This window comes from Manacus candei, unplaced genomic scaffold, assembly GCF_025592945.1.
Source record: "Manacus candei isolate 608988 ecotype Guabito, Panama unplaced genomic scaffold, ASM2559294v1 h1tg000048l, whole genome shotgun sequence".
Taxonomy (NCBI): Eukaryota; Metazoa; Chordata; class Aves; order Passeriformes; family Pipridae; genus Manacus; species Manacus candei.
Window position 1 is genome coordinate 6,261,666 of NW_026138096.1, and position 17,490 is coordinate 6,279,155.

Consider the following 17,490-nt stretch of genomic DNA (forward strand, 5'->3'; position numbering starts at 1 on the left):
TTTGAGCACCTATTTGGAGTAAAAGTAGAAGGGAGGGGAGGAAATCAGAAATCAAGATTCTATTTTTGAAAGAGAAAAAGCATCCCATAGCATTTCAGAAAATATCAGATTATACTTGACAAAGAAAGATGCAAAAATACAAACAGAAGTTTGATGTGTGAAATGACATCAGATGTGGGACACTGTTAAAGTATCATTGAAATTACAGGAAACATATGAAAGACAACAAATAACTACAAGAATCAGCTGTGATTACGTGAGATAATAACAAAAATAAAACCAGTCTTTTGTTATTAAGTGATTTTTTTTCAGTCTATGAGACTGTTGTCCTCATCTCCATTTCAGTACATCTTATTCTATTACTTCTGCAACTCTGAGGCCTCCTGCTGCAATCCTCTATAAGGCAGAGACTACACTAAACAACAGTGGTAACCGACGCAACTTGGCAGAAAAAACAGTAGAGATGCTTAAAAGATATCTTTTATAATTCTACAAAACACTACTTTTGCCTGTAAGAGAAACTCTTAAAGTTATTATGTCATCATTTACAAATGTAAGTGCATGGTTTTCAAATGCAGAGTATAATACATATCTCAACCTACCACAGGATTACATCAAAGAAGAAAAGGGGTAAGTGACCTCACTCAAATAATATGCTTTTGTTATGCGTACAATGATACTCAGAAAATAACTAACAATGTGATTATCTAAATCCTGCATATCTCATAATATTACACATAAATATAAGTTAAATGTCTTTCCAACATATAATCTTTTATGTGTGACCCAAGAGCTGAGTGCTGAAGTATGTGATGCATGGTTGTTAGTTCAAACCACCTCACCACTACAACACCCACAGTAAATGGATATGTACCACTTGCATATCACACATCATGAACTACATGTCCAGGGCTATTTTAACTCTGGTAGTGATCTGGCTCCTGTCAGATGACATTCATTTTTTATGTTCTGCTTCCAAATATCTTGGGCAGGGTTCAATGACAGATGTTAGGAGAACCCACTAGTTTGATGCTGGGTCATTATTCACAGATTAGCTCAATTGCCCTAAAGAGCTAAAGAACCTAAGCCTTGGTATTTATTTCTGTGTGTACAAATAACCATCATAATACATAATTCTTTTTACAATCAAAATGGGACTGTTTTCCCCCCCTGTATATATTTGTCATATCTTTGCCTTTCTCTCACCTTTTTTTCTTTTATAGTTTCATTTTATTTCATTCAGACTTTTACTGACTTTAAATTTCATTAAATATATGATTTATCACACTGTTTTCCATTTAAAGGAAAAATAGCAGATAAAAATACTGTCCCATATGAAGAGCAGCACGCCTACCTTTCTCTGTAAAACATTTTATGGACTACATACCTAATTCTGCTCTGCTGATGATTATGGAAGTTTTTGGGCACAAGATCCACCCAAAAAGTCTGGATCATCCAGTATAAGCACCACAGTAAGGAGTAAAGATACTGTACTGCACGGTTTCTTGGTTTTAGAAGAATTTTTGCCAGATTCATAGTGACAAAAGGCATCACAACTGCTTTGTAAGCTCAACTCCATGGTGTAAAAAGGAGCCTGAAGCTTGTAAGTTAGATGGGTAGAAACAAAGAAAGGAAAATATTGTCTTAAGATTATTGTCTCCCATTACTGACTCTAAGGGTAGGAACTAATGGACAGCTGTTCCACATACAGCAAGTATTTTAATGGGAGCAAAATACTCTTGTTTCCTATTTTGCCTCCTAAAAAGGGGGAAACTACACTTACAAGTAGACCAGCTTCTGTAGGTTTTAATGCCAAGCAGGCCTCCATCATCACTGGCAAGAGGAATGAAATGCCATTCGCCTGATAACTGTGTCAGCATTTCAGACACACCTCATCAGTCACGGCTTATGTAATTCCCTTGGTGTATCTTTAGAAATAAAGCTTTTCTTTCAGCTCATCTAAGTTTGGCAGCTTTGTACAGTTCCATTATTCTGCACCTACTGACAGTTAGAGTTCTCAGCACAGAAACACATGAACCTGTCGGAGCAGGTCCAGAGGAAGGACACAAAAATAACAGGGTTAGAGAAATTCTCCTATTTGGAAAGCCTGAGAGAGTTGGGGCTGTTCGGCCTTGAGGAGAGAAGGCTCCAGGGAGACTTTACAGCAGCCCTTCCATACTTACAGGGGATTATAAGAAAGATGGGGACAGACTTTTTAGCAGAGCCTGTTGCAACTGGACAAGGGGTAATGGCTTTAAACTAAAAGAGGGTAGATTTAGACTGGATATAAGGAAGAAATTTTTTACTATGAGGGTGGTGAAAAACTGGCACAGGTTGCCCAGAGAGGTGGTGGACGCCCCATTCCTGGACACATTTAAGGTCAGACTGGATGGGGTTCTGAGCAATCTGACCTAGTGGAAAGTGTCCCTACTCACTGCAGAGGGGTAAACTAGATGACCTTTAAAGGTTCTTTCCAGCACAAAATATTCTATGCTTTTTAGGTGTCAGTTGCCTTAGTCTAAGCATAAGTATGAAGTTTTGCCCCAGTTTGAACAAGAAAGGCTTAAAATAAACTAGAGGCTCTCAGATTCTTCTTGTTATGAAAGAGGACTCAGTACTTGACAGTAGGAAAAGCAAATATTTGCATTCTGAGATTTTTATTCTGCACATACCAAAAATGCACCCATAAACAGAGGCTCAATTGCTACATTGGTCAAATGCTTAATTTTCACAGAGGAGATGATCTAGATTTTTTTTTTCTCTCCCATCCTTTGTTTTAAAGCTATTATGCAGTATCAAGACCGTGCAAAATATCCAGTTTTTCAAGAGGAAATCATCAAAATCATGACTCAAAGTCCCTGAGTCCTTGAAAATCAAAAACTGTGGAGCAGAATTCTCTAACAGTGAACACTCTCCTACCTGCTGTATATAGCTGGTAGTACTTCATCGCAACTCCCTAGTCGCTTAATATAGTTGGTGTGTAAAGGGAAGCAGCAGATTAGTTACATTATATAATTTATGACAAAGTTGAACTGTCAGCAACTTCACAAAGGAGCAAAGGACTCAATGAGAAATCCTGAATGAAGATTTTGAAATCAGCATCACAAGGAAAAATTTAAAGTGCTTTTAGGAAACGGAAAAGAAACAGCGTTGATCATGTCAAAATTTCTGCAAAGCTTAGATATTTCAGCAAAAAGAAACCAGTCCTTAATAAAACTGACACTTAAAGTACTTTCCTCATAAGGATTAAAGACTGTGATTTATTCTATTTTTCTAAATCACCAGAAAAGTTTAAAGCTTGAATGCTTAGGCTACAACAAGAAAAAAATAATTAAAAAAATTAAAGGAAAGGTCAATAAATACAGACAAGTGGGCCAACCTCTAAAGGTCATCTGTGTTGATGGGCAGTTTCACCATGCCCAGCAGTTGATCGGGTTCTGAACAAAAGATACCAAATTATTAAACTCTATGATCCTTCATAACAACTCCAAATGAAACAGAAACTCCTGCCTATGGCATGCTTCAGGTGCAGGGGTCCAATTTCAGCCACAAATTCTTGATCACTCAGCTTCATCTGTTGCAAGCCAACTGTTGGCCTACAGAAAGATTGCTGAAGTGAGTTCAGAAACACCTCTGTTTGCTCAGCCCAAGCATCAGCTATTTTATGAGGTATGAAATCGGCAACTTCAGTGGTACTGGCAAGCCACGGCCTGTGCCACATTGAAACACACCCCTTAATACCTGCGGAATAATCACAGCTCTGCTAAACTACAAGTTACAGGTCTCGTTTAAACAACAGGATGTGAGAAAAAAACAGAAGTATTGTTTAGTTTTGTGTACCCATCTTCTCTCATGTTTTTACAGAGGCCTCTTCAGTCATGATTTTGATACGCCTCTGTTGAGAGGGGCCTCCTGCTTCTTGCTCTGGGCTTCCCACCTGCCTGCAGCCACCAGCCCTTTGTCACACAACCCAGAATACAGCCATTGGCATCAGAATAAGATCATTAGCTCCGAAAATGACACGACTTGCCTCTAGTGTACTCTGAAGCTGTCCAGTCATGGGAGAGAAGGAAAAGCTGGGCTAAGTCCTCTGACACGACCAACAAAAGCCAGTACCTGGATCCAGCTGCCAGGTAATAGCAACAGCCAGAAATTCAGGTGGTCGAGTCTCAATTGCAATACTGAAAGATCAAATTTCAAGTTCTGCTACTGATAATATATGAGCACATGGGGAAACTGACATAGCAACAAGGCACGTGATTTGCTGTTGTCTTTGGCTTTTCATAACCAGACATAGAATTACTACACACTGGACAGTCACACTAGGAGTGTGCTGAACAACTGGACTGCAATGCAATTACATGGTCACATACCATTTTTTCCATGGGACATCTGTCTCATTCACTACACAAGAGAGACACATGTGTGGGTACAATCAAGATGGCATGAGCAACTGTAAATCTGTCAATTCCTTAACAGTGAGGGGCTTAACTTTTCAACCTAAATAACATCCTTTTAACATCACATACATATCTCATTATGTACAGAAGTATTCACACAGAATTCTAGAGGAAGCAACTATGCAATACCATCCAAAGCATATAAAAAAACTGGTGTAAACACATCAGTGGTGTTTGTGTCTGTTTCCAGGCACTACTGCAAGCCAAGCTTGTATACTTTCTAGACAAAAAAAACAAGTCAAGAGCATATGCAGCTAGCCCAAAGCAATAATGAATTCTAAGTACACATCAAAGTCTGAAGGCACACAACACCAACATATGTATTTGATAAACACAGCCAAAACTGGTGGAGGAATTAGAAGACAGGTACTAAAAACAATGCTTCACGAAAAATAGAAACAACTACACCTGTGAATTGATGCTAGGTACATAATAAAATGTATTAACATCAGCCTTCATTACCTGATTTTTCACCAGGTATATCTATAGCAATCATTCCACCATTCAGGACATGAAAGATTCCTTACACAACTGCCATTAAACCAAATCATCAAATACTCTCAGCTCAGAAATGATAACTGCTTTTTCTCCAACTATGAGGTCTAAGAACCAAGGCAAACACCCCCGACATAACTGAAAGTTCAGCATGTCCTATATTCTTAGGGCCAAAAGAAAGACAACGAATTCTTCCAGGTAATAAGAATCAGCTACACTGTTCCCCCTAACTCCTCAGTTGAGCTGTCCTGATTTACAGTAGCAGATGATGTTCTGCAATTTTATGAAAAGGAACAATTTTGATTTAAGCATTAAGACACCCAGCAGATTTTCTGATTCAAAATAGTGTTGGCAACTTTTTAGAGATGTTTTTATAGTAATGTTACATTCCCTTTACCCCTTCTCAGAGCCTTGTTCAGCTCCTCTCCTGTCAGTTAAACCATCTCTCCTAAGGCACAAACAGAAACTCCTGCTGCAGTGCTTATGCAAAAGAGTTCAAACACATTTTCCCAGACTGTTGAAGGTTCAGCAGTGCACCCACAGCATTGCTTTAGCCATTCATACTTTCACAGGTGAACACGAGTGCTGTTATTCAGCTTGCAGCTGAATCATAGTACATACAGTAGTTTTAGCCATGCAAAAAACCAGGATGTGTTTCTCTTTTAGAAGTTGTAAGGCCTTTAATTCAGTTCTGATAACTGGAAGAAAAAAACCCTTTCCTATTTATGACCTTTTTTTTTAATAGAGACTGGCACTTTTAAAATCTTATCAAGTACAATGGAAAAAAAAGTAACATACACAAAGAGGCTTCAATTCTATGTATTCTGGTTTACACTTCATATATCCCAAATTCCAACAGGGGGTAGCATTACCCTACTGCAAGAACATTTGATATTTAGAATACACTGTTTCCCCACATTTGCTAGTCTGAGCTTCTTTGTACAATAGATCTGTTCATTCCCACTCCTTCTGCACCAAGTGAAAACCACTCAAGACTCCAGCAAAACTACTGTAATACTGAAAATTAGGCTCAGATGGGCTGAAACTGGTATGAAAAACAGCAGATTTGACTACTGTGCAAACAAGTGGTGTGCAGTTCTCGGCTCATTCTTCTTGCTCAGCATGTAGCACAAACAGGAGAGGCAAGGTGCACACAGATGGGACGCAAGACCTCACATGATCCTTTTGCTTTGTATTTGAAAGTTCACAAAGACTAACTGTGCCATCACTGAACATCTCAGTGCTGCAGAGATACCTGCAAAAACTTGACCAATGGGAAGTTTTGTCCTATATTTTCTTAGAACAGAACATCCCAACAGAAACAAGAGTTCTGAGTCAGAGCATGAGCCCGTTTCAAGATTTTCAAAAGTCAACACAAAAGTACTATTTAGCAGGAAGCTTGGAGAGACTGAAAATAAATGAAAAGGACAATAATTAACTTAGAGATATATCTATGCAAGTACTCACAAAGGGATTCAGATGGCCTTGCTCTTTTGGTTTAGAAAGGAGCGATTTACGGAAAATTTACACCAGCAGAGACATTCAAGACAAAAGGTCCAATAATCCACTCATTTGCTGACATTGAGACATTCCTTTTCTGATAAGGAAAAAGGATGAGCTTCAACCAACATTGTATACTTTTAAATTAAAAGATAGCTCTTATGTCACTGTATTGAGAGTACCCTAACTTATCACACCTCTTCTTGTAAAAAGAAGTTCCCAATTCACAGAAAATTAATTCCACTAACTATACAAAAGTGTGTGAAGTATCCCCTTTACTCAAGTTTTCTACGTGCAACAAGATTTAAAATGGAAGTCAGTTATTCATGAAGAAATGGGATTCTTTGCAAATAGAGAGTTCAACTACAGCTCTACAGCTAAAGTGACAGTAGATAGAGAAGGACTCAAACAAAAATATTTCAAAAGCTGGTAAAGTGAAATCTCAGATCTTAGAGACCAATTAAACCTGCCTCTACGGCTTCTTAGAGATGGAGAAAGTTTATGTTAAGTTGTAATTACCCTTTTGAAACATTCACCTGGGGACTGCCCTAAGAAAAGTCTTTTCCTTCTTCTACTTCTCCCAGAGAGTGTTGTCCAACAGTGTGAACTTAGCTTCTGCTTGCACTAAAAATATACTTGTGCCTATTTTATAGCCGATGGAGTCACGCCAATTTACATTAGACTAGTTACTTGATTCCTTCCTTCCAGCCCATTCCACATAAAGACACAAAGAAAAGAATCCTTGTTATAACCTGTGCATCCTGTTCCACAGAGAGAGAACTAGAGTGGGCTTAATTATGGGCCTATGAAGAATAAAAATGAAACCCTTGCAATATGATCTTCACATTCATCTTCCTTCTTTTTCAGCCTCACATTTAGAGCTATGGTTAGTCAACTTCTTCCAGAAAAAAAAATTATTAACAAGATAATCAGTGATCATCAGTAGAAAGAAATGGATGGAACTAGAAGGACAAATAAGGGAGAGAAAGCTTAAAATAGTAAAATTAAGACAAGTGTTTTTCTTTATCCCCAGCCCATCACTGAAATTATGGTTTGTCAAAAGTAATGAAACTATAATTAAGCTGCACAGCTTCAAAGGATACAGATACTTAGCTATGCATGGGGGCTGCTCACAGGCTTCTTCTATATCAGAGAGCACTGCTATAAATTATTAGGTACAATTATTTCTGTAGGTTTTTTTCCAAATCTTTCTATAGTAGTTATCTCCATAGCACGTGTGTTCTGCTTGACTTTGTGCCTCGAGGAATGAGATGAATTGGCAAACTTCATCTGGAAATGTTTTCCTCGTGCTACAGGGGATTCAAGTATACAGTTACTAGCCCTGATATAGCCCACTTAGCACTTCTCTGCCCTTGTAATAAACCAGGTCTGGGAAAGGTTTATATTTCCTTAATATTTTCCAGGCTCAAATTTCTTGTACATTCAAAATTGCTTCCAATCAGCATTGAATTAACAGAAGATTCCACAGAATCCAGACTACTACAGAGGATGTGGCTAGGGGAGAGAGAACACAGCCAGAGTTCATGTCCCACTGATTCCCAGCTGTTGAAACAGTCATTTTAGTTGACAGACAGCTGGTTGCTGCACTTTATCCTGTGCATAGCCCGATACCCTCATGTGACAAGACTTAGGAGCACAAACTCAGCTTTAAAGCCCCTTTGCTATCTACCCTTTTGACTTGTGCGGGATTGAACTGTTTCAGAGAAAGTCTCAAGGTCTGCTTTATTTCATCTACCCTGCTTTGGGAAAAGAAACACGGAAATACATAAAAGATAACACCAAGGAAGACATACAAGTAGAGCTTGCATGTAATAAAGGCACTTTACTGCAGCCCAGAAGCCCATATGTAAGACTCTGGTATTCACTCACCCCATCCTGGCTTTCATTTATCCTATGGATCACAGTCACTTGTTTTGATCTTAACATCTCCATCCCACCCAAGGAAGCTCAGTTTAACTTCTACACACACAGTTAAGACAGAAATTTTGTGTCATTAGAGACATATCGATGTATCAAACTTCACTGGAGTTGAACCAGAGGGGATGGAAAAACAACAGTAGCTCCAGACAACATTTTTCCCCACACTTCCATCCTACATTCATGGGTTGAATTACTGCCTGAAGCAAGTTAGTTTTTCAAGACACAAAATGCTGTTACACTAGCAAGGATGGCCAGAATGCAAGGAAGTCCTTCCCTCTGCAGTGTCATTTAGGAATGGAACAGAAAAGTTTGTGTGCAACTGGCAAACAGTGGGATAAAGAGCTTTATTTACACTGTAAAAAAGATTTGTTCAGTTGGTCAGGTGCAGTAACTTTGATGTCTCACTGAGCCACACTAGTTCTGACCCAAAGTTCCTACATTTCAGACCTGAGTTAAAAAAAAAAGGCACTGCATCAAAAAAATTTGCAAACTTAGATTTGATGTAATCCATAAGGATTTGATGCAAATAAAAAAGGATTTTAGAAAAAAAAATAAATTAAGAGCACATAATACAGTTATGGGGTTTTTTTCTCCCTCTGTCGTTACAACTTGGCTTGAAGTTCAGTCATATCCTCAAGCATGTTCTTGATAACTTCTAAATACTAAAAAACTTCTCAGCCCTCAGGCTAATCCCATTCTTAGAAAGAACTGATTTTCAACTGCCATATCCTCAAGTCATAGACTTTCTGAATCCACTGAGTGTAAAGGCTCCTGCATTAATAACTTCTTTCCAGTAACTCTGCAGTTCTTGAAAGACACCATTATTCAAGCTCAGTTTCTCACACAAAAAATTTCTCTTGAAATTAGCAATAGGTTTGCCATCTTTTAAAAACAAAAATTGTGGAGCAGCTGCTTCATCCTTGCAGGTTGATTTTCTCCTTTAGCTACTCTTATTAAAGATTTCCTGTTTGGCACACAGTTCACTTGAAAGGCAAACAAGAACTTTCTGTCTCTCTCACTGCAGCCTGGAAAACATTGTATTTAATCTAATCTCTAGCACTTGGATAGAATTATTGTCCACATCCAAACTTCTGTAGAAACACCATCCCATCAGTCCTGACAATAGCCTTGGGAAGCAAACAGGATCCAGATACAGATATTATGCAGTTAGGTAGACTGAGGTAAGCTGGTCAGAGCCACAACAATAAAATCCTAACTCAAAATTCCTAGATCAGTCCAAATCTCAAGCTTCTTACCACTCTTTATGTAAAGTGAGACAGGGCCCAAAACACCACTTTGCCTTCACAAATTCCTGCCAGGAGTCTGCAACAGACAACCAACTCTATAGCACAGCCAGCAGGTTTGTCAAATGCATCCAAAACTGAGCCAGGCAGAACACCAGATTTCAGTACAGATTCCTTCTGTATTTCCTGAGGTCCAGAGCAATCAACTCCGCTCTTTCACTAGGGGACAAGGTTTGAAGTCTGCTTCTGTTAGCTACCACAGATCCAGACCAATTCTCTTACAAAGTGAACACTTCAGTTACACTGATTTCAGTGGCCCCACTTCTCAGAGTGTCAGACAAAAGGTGTTGAAATCTGCAACAAGTCTTCTGCTCAGCGGAACATTTTGGGCGGGACTGTACGGTTGCATGAGAGGTAAATTCGGCAGCTTTATCTTCTGTATGGACTTACAAAGAATTTGCTTTCTTTTCTCCCCCAGACAAGTTCCCTAGCATTTCAGCAGAAGCATTCAGAGTTATGCATAGTAAAGGAACACATAAAATCATGAAGCAACTTTAAAACAACCCATCCTGAAAACTGGTAGGCATTTCTTATATCAGAATGGCTTACGCATATTTACTAACTCCTTTGCCTAGGGGAGTATTCATTCAGTTCTGAACAAAAAATATCCTTCAGTGATTCATTCCTCAAACTGGTTCATGAAGCAGGTTCAGTGGAGCAGGCAGTAAACAATTTTCTATTCAGGAGATGTGTTACCACATATTTTCATGCTAACAAATGCCAAAACTTCATTACCTATATGAAGATGTTGTTACCATATTATTAAACTTTACTAACTAATATTGGGAAAAAATATTTGCTCTTTATGAGCAAAGTAATACCACTTAGTATAGAGTTGCAGAGTTATATGAGAAACAGTAAGGATTTTCCTACATCACAACCTCTACACAACTGATAACTTCAGATTTAATCTGATTAAAAGTCCATATGGAATATTATCAGACATATTGAAAGTATTTCCATAAATATTTTGAAGTAATAAGTATATTGGGAATCTTGAATTACAAAAACTAATTCCATTCCTATGTCTTCTTATGAGTTGTGGACAAGTTTAAGCAGAGTTTGTGTAATTTTTTTGGAACACATTTCATCCTTCTAATTTGCATGCTTCCAGTTTTAAGTGGTTCTGTCAAAAAAGGCTGGTTGGAAAGGTCACACCCCTACTGAGCATCTATTTTCAGTCCTCTCATCTACTCACAGTGAGCTGCTGTCAGCCCTCCAGACATCCCATCCAAATGATTGCTATCCTACTGACACTCACCAATTCCTTCTGAGCCATGCAATTACTTTGATATCAGTGACTGTTAATCAAAACAAAATATTTTCTGCTTAGCCTTCTTTAATCCACAATCTTAAAAATAGAATGTTAGTAGACATTACAAACATTGTAAATGTTTGTAAGTCAAGGAATTTAGGTTTTTTGAAAGTAAATCTGTTTATGATCTTGCAGAAGGAGATGAACAACGTGGGACTCAAACTTGGGAATCTTAATCCAGGGCTGCCACTGGAGTTATTTGCTTCCCCTGAGTTTGGCTCCATGTAATCTATGCTTTCCTTATGTCTTTTTGTGTTTTCTTCCTCTGCAGGTGAAGTCTACTTTCTCCTTTTTAGCAAATAAAGACAGAAAGTGTTTGCTAGCACTTTGTAGGATTTTGTTGAATTTTTCCAGAAAGAAATAGATTTCTATTTAGAAGGAAAGAAAAAAAAATTAAAAAAAAAAATACAGAAAGAGAGAAAAAAATTCCTTTTTCCCATTTTGGCCCCATTCCTAGTGATCAGAACAGCCTCCTCTACAACTGGATCAAAAACAAAAATCTCAAACTCTGCATTCCAAAGGGTGTAATTTTTTCCAGCTTTTATTGTTAGATAAAGCATTCTCCTTCAAAGCATTTCTTTCTCTCTCTTCAGAAAAGTTACTGCTCTCAACAGAGGAAGAAGTAGCCATCAGTATTAGTAACAATAAAAGCTATTATCCAGCTTGATTGTATTTAGAGGAGGAAGAAAATTTTTCCATTTGATCATTCTGATGTGTATAGAAGGTCAATACTGTGGTTTATCAATATCTTCATGGGTCTCTGACAGAAAAGCAAACCAGCAACACTTCTGTTTGGTACAGAAGAATTAATTCTGCTGAGCTACATTGTCTATATCCCCTCATGTACAAAAGATGCTCTCTTCTCTTGACATTATTATCTTTTCACTTACCAGGGCTTCTGTGGCAGGCACTTCTTTTCCCATTACAGACCATTACAGGCTTTCTGTTCCCCATAGTGCCTGATCCCAACAAGTGCCAAGAGCTTAATTCGTATTATTCTGAATTTAGATTAGAACCTTTATTCCTTGCACAAATGATGAGAGGATTCTTTCATTATAGATGAAGAGTACCTTGAGTACAATTTTTTAGCTAAAAGATAAGGCAGCTTCCTATAGGGCCAAAAGCAGACTTGCACAGTTCTGGTAGGGTTGGCATGTCTCGTGTTTTACTGTGACATCTCAAATCCAGAGTCTTGCCCATTAAAAGTGACCTTCTCTATGCAAACCTTTGGAAGAGTTAAGTCACATATGAGCCCTTACCAGCAACAGCAATATAAAAGGAAGCTGGATCTCTCCTTAATTACTTCAGAGTGAAGCCTGTGGTCAAGAAGCATTATAATATTCAATAAAATGACAGCGGTAAACTGTGGAGAAAAAAAATCTTCCTTCCCTGTAAGCTGAGGGTAAGCAATATCACAACACAGTGCATAAGCAGACCACATAGCACCTTTATAAGAGGATTCAAGTCAACCCTACAAGATACTTGTGGTCCTGGCCAAAACTACAGAAAGGAAAATAAACCAAATCCAGCTCTAAGCCTGATAGTACCCCCACCTGTTTTATGCACCTTTCCTCTGTGAGTTTCAACTGGAGAACATATTTTTGCTCCAATCTCTGACCTGCAGTGCTGTGTGGTTTTGTCAGCACAAGCCAGCTCCAGAAATTACTGCATTTCATTGTCAACAGCAGCAAGGGTGACAGATTTCTTCTATTTCAGAAAGATGAAAGATGAAGAATAGGTGGGATTTAAGATGCTTTTGAATCCATGAAAATTCAAAAAAAATAACACTAAACAACACAAATTTTACTTTCAAAAAATTTCAGAGCCTTCAGAGCCTTTTACAATAACTATAGTGTAAGTAAAATGCCAGATTGCCAAATCATTGTCCAGTGCAGACATCTTATTTAGTGCTGACACATGTGATGGAAGATGTCACTGCAGGTTAATGTATCACAGTCAAGACTAAAAGAAAACTAACTGGAATTAAATCTTAAAGGAAGAGAGCACAAGAGCAAGTTTTCTAATTCACGCCAAAAGCCAGTAAGACTTAGAATCAAGGGTTATCAAAGTATACAAGAGCCTCACAAACACACCACCACTCAGGTTGATATGACAACTGACTTCCTGATTCCTCTGAGATGCAAACTGTTCCTGTTATAGTTTTAATAGTACGTGTGTTCCCAACTGCCCAGAGCTCTCAGATTAGAGCAGAAATACAAGTAGCAACAATGTCGCAGAAGATGACAAATGCATCCTTCTCAGCTGAGAATTTAGACAGCCTTTAGCTTTTTTAAAGGTGGGAGGAAGCATAAAATGTTACAGCATCACACATTGATACTGTAAAAAAATCCTTAAAAAGAGATGTAAAAGGTATGCAATAACAAATAATCATTCCCACACTTTCAGAGAAAGCATGGCAATAAACACACTACAAGATAAACACATAAGGTGTTTGGTCTCATAGGGAAAGAGGTAATGACTCCAACTGAAAAAAAATAGCTACAATAAAGTTGTAGATAGATAACAATATATTGTGATTTCTTTAGTATCACTTTAATCTACATTAGAGAAGGACATGACTAAAAGCCAAAAAAAGTTAAAATATTCTCAGTTACACAGATGTGGCCATGTAGTCTTGAGGCTATTTCTCACATCTTGCTATACAAGGTAAGACCTTATAGCCCTTCTCTTTCACCACTTTCAAAAGCAGCATCTACAATGAAAGGAGACACACCAGCTGACTCCAGAGTTAAGGGGTTTGTATGGGATTTGGAATACCAAGGCTATATTCCCAACCCAGTTACAGGCTGCTCATGACCCCAGTAAAATCAGTCCAGGCAAGACCTCAAAAAAGACCTCAGCAGAGGATGCTCTTTAAACTTCAAGCCCCTTCTCTACCTGAGGACACATCAGCCTCGCTTCTCTCTAGGCTTAGTCTCTCCCTGGTCTACAATGCACAAGGGACACACAGATATTTACAGTTGCTCTAGATCTACACAGACTCTGCACTCACCCAAGGTTGCAGGTGATTAACAAACTCTGAGAGGGGGGCATGGTGCTGCGTGACTAGTAAAGAGCCCACTCAAGGATCACAGTACAAACATGCATGTCTTCCTTTAGAATTGCAATGCAAAATAAAGCAGTTTCTACAAGACAGACTAAAAGAGTTAAATATCCTATCACCTAATCAAAGCAAATCCCTGCTTAAACCAAGATCCACATCCCCCCAGGGCCCAGTTCTCTGGATACTGTGTATGGAAGGGTTCTTAGCCCCTCTGCACTGTGGATCCTGCTGCCTGACAAAACCCCTAAACTGTTTTGTCCATCATGACCACAACATTTCCAGCTTTACACTTACTACAGATATGCTGGAAGATTCAAAGTTTGAGGCATACAGCTACTGTGGTAGCAGGAACCATACAAGTACCTCAGAGAGGATTTGAGTAGCTCTTAATTTGGGACCATTATCTCCCAGGAGGTTTTGGTATTTTAAAAAGATCAACTAAAGTAGGTGGCTGAATACTAATACAGATTGATGACAACAGCCACACACAAACTGACAAGTTCTTTTCCTCTCTATCATGGCAAGTTAACTACCAAAGCAGTAATCAAGACTATATTTCTACATAAATAAGAACTCCCACTGACATAAATATGAGTTTACCATGGTCCAGACATACATAAATGTAATTCCTACAAATAGGCACATTTTGAGCTGTCAACAGTGATTTGAGTATTATGCTAAGTAGTATGAAGAGACAGCCATAAACATTCCATATTAATTCAACTTGCAAGGAGATGAAGGTCAGGGGACAAAAAGCAAAGCAAAACTAAAGCCAATACTTGTCAGATGGAGAAGGACAAAACCAGTTGGAAAATAATTTTATTTTTCAGACTTCTAAGAAAATTTACAAACAATGGTGGTGTAAAAAAAAAAACAAGACACCCTATAAAAAATGTTGACATTATGTCTTAAACTATAGCATCAAACGAAGTTACAGAGCAAAAAGCGTACAATGAAATTCATCAAATTAGTATTAGTTAAGTAGTTGAAAATGTAATAAGTCCAATAATAAATCTCTACAGCTTACTCAGAAATCCCATAACAATCTAACATTCTGAGCTTAAATTATACTTACAATACACAATGAATTCATCTCTGTAATCATCTACAGCACTGAAATCTACTAGGCAAAATTACATAGCAAAGGCACACCTTGTGAAGTTTGTAAAGGAGCATCTTGAGCACACTACAATTACGTACAATGGAAAGCAAAACACCCTGCATGCTTGCTTATTAACCTCCAATGTCTAATATGAAATACAATATAGAAATCATAGGAGCAATATTTAATGACTCTTTTCATGCTGGTTCTATTCGTCATGCAGAGTGAAACACAAAGGCTTCCTTGCCCTGTTTTCTGTTTGAGCCTTGGCGCTTTCCCAGGGTATGTTGTCCCTATGTTCCTCATCGTCCTTGTCATTAGTGGAGCAGGTGGTTGTTAACAAGTCAATCCCAATCATGAACACCACCATGCTCTCCACATATGCATGTCTTCATCCTGCAACCTGTCTCCAACTCTTCACATGCTGAACTCCAACGTGCACACACAGCATGCCCAAACCTAACCTCCATTTGCCAAAGTTTATATACAGAGCAGAAAACAAACAAATGTATCCTTAATTATCCTTAACTACTGCTGTAGACTTTCCTCTATTCAGGTCACTTACTCGCTTTACATAGCAGGCATTTAAAAACCATTAACACAATTTAATTAACAGCTTAACTTGAAATTGCAAAGGAACTCCAAACACTGTCACACTAAAGCTTTTTGAAAATGAATTTTAAAGAATGTGAAAACCTGGTATCTTCGTTAATCCATAAATCAACTTCTCCTGGCCCTAACTGCATCTTAAACATATCTTATTCAGAGCACAAGGAATAAGAATTATTTTTTAGTTACAGCATATGGATTTGTGCTTTCACTGTATTCATCATGAGAAAGGCCAAAGACAGTGTCCATTATATGTTGCTAAAATAACTTCTCCTGACAGTTCGGGAGAATGTATCAAAAGGTTATTTTTTCTTTCAAAAGTAAAAACAAACACATGAACCAACCCATTTAATGAGACTTCTTTCCTGACTGCTTATAAATAGGTATTTAAAACAAAAAATAGCAGATGTGCACATCTCATGCTAAAACAAAAGTTAGTAAGAGGGTTGCAGCAGTGTTTATCACTAAATTTTTTTAAATATTGACAATACCTGAAATTCTTGCCAACTTATATTATTAGGGCAGCTAGAAACACCGTGAAACCTGACAGCAGTTTGCAATAAAAGATGTGGGTACCTATCTTGTTGGGGTCAACAGGCAGTGAAAGAAGTAGTCACATAATTTAGCTTTTAATGGTTTTGAAGACATACAATGGAATATTCCCTTTCAGTTTCCCTCTTCCACAGATATCCAGGGTAAGATTTGATAAATTCATGTCTAAACCAACAATTCGGATCACCCACAAACATTTAGACCATGTGAGCTAATTGTGCTTTATCTAATTCTTTCCTCTCTGTCCATAACAAAGACACCTTTGAGCTTTCTGATCCCAACCCAGAGCCCTTCTAGAAATCAAGGCAGTCAATGATGCAAATGCATGAAACATCTCATGAGAAGAAAATAATCCCTCAAATATATAACCTTTTAATTTTTCTTTCATCACCTACAATACATTCAAGGCCTTTTCACAGCAGTGATTTATGTAATCTCACATGCTTAATTAAATGCACACACTTCAATGGCAGCATTTAATTCCTCAAGCAGAAGTCTCTTTTCCTGAATCCTTGCTTCGCACATTCTCTAATTTGAGCACTCTTACTAACCCTCACAGCCTTTCAACAGCTCACTAATACAAGTAGCTTTACCCAATTCTAGTTTAGTAAGCACATTCACAAAAAAAAGTCTTCTCCAGAATGGATAAAAACAGATATATTTTCTTCATGCAATGTATAATTGATGCATAATGCTTACTGCCATAAAAAGACAAGAATGTAGTAGGGTTCAGAAAGAATTTTTAACAACATCAAAGTCACAGATACTGGCAAATGTGGTTATAAAGCCATATGAATCTCCACAGCTTAGGTTTAAGTCTTCATGTGACTGGTGATAAAAATAATTTTTCCTGCAAATAATCTGTCCTGGTCATAGACTGCTACTGAGCTTTTGTGTCCCTCCTCTAAAATATCTGTCATTGGCCAATCACAATACTGGATTAGTTGATCTGCTATGGATTACCATGTTGACTTGACCATCTTGTATTTCTCCAGTGAGAAACTTGGCTAATCTGTCTGCTTGTGCAATGCTCAAATAAAGAAGAGGAAAACCTCAATGAAAAAAAATATGCTCTCTGGTCACCTTAAGAGCAGCACACACTATTTGACCTCCTTTCTTTCTTCTTTGTAAATACCAGGAGCAAGACA

General features: G+C 38.0%; 1 protein-coding gene across 1 annotated transcript in view; it reads right to left on the reverse strand.

The window, feature by feature from the left end:
* Positions 1-17,490, reverse strand: part of DOK7 (docking protein 7) — a 58,536-nt gene that overhangs the window by 17,399 nt on the left and 23,647 nt on the right.